Here is a 387-nt window from a genome sequence, read left to right on the forward strand (position 1 = left end):
CTGTTTGGATTAGAGAAAATACAAAAGAAAATCAAACTTCTGTACCCAGCTCTTGGTTTTTAAAGTCATTAACGATGTGTGCTGTACAACCATTCCACTCAGGAAAAAGAACAGTTCAAAGAAATCATTAAAAGCACACCATTGATGAGTATATGTAAACCTTTACTCCTGGCACGACATTTTATTTTTTAGATGACTGCGGATTTAATAAAGAAGGTGCTTTTCATCATGTTGGCTATATGCTGTTTGTTGTGGACAACAAAATCCCAAAGATGAGTATAAGTTTTATATGTACGAATGTTTCACGTGCAAACACTGCTTCGGCTTTCCTTTGTAAACAGGCAAATAAACGGCCCACCCCTGGGTCCTACTGCTTGGGCCTCTCTT

Source organism: Aulonocara stuartgranti (genome assembly GCF_965226115.1).
Source record: "Aulonocara stuartgranti genome assembly, chromosome: 12".
Lineage (NCBI taxonomy): Eukaryota > Metazoa > Chordata > Actinopteri > Cichliformes > Cichlidae > Aulonocara > Aulonocara stuartgranti.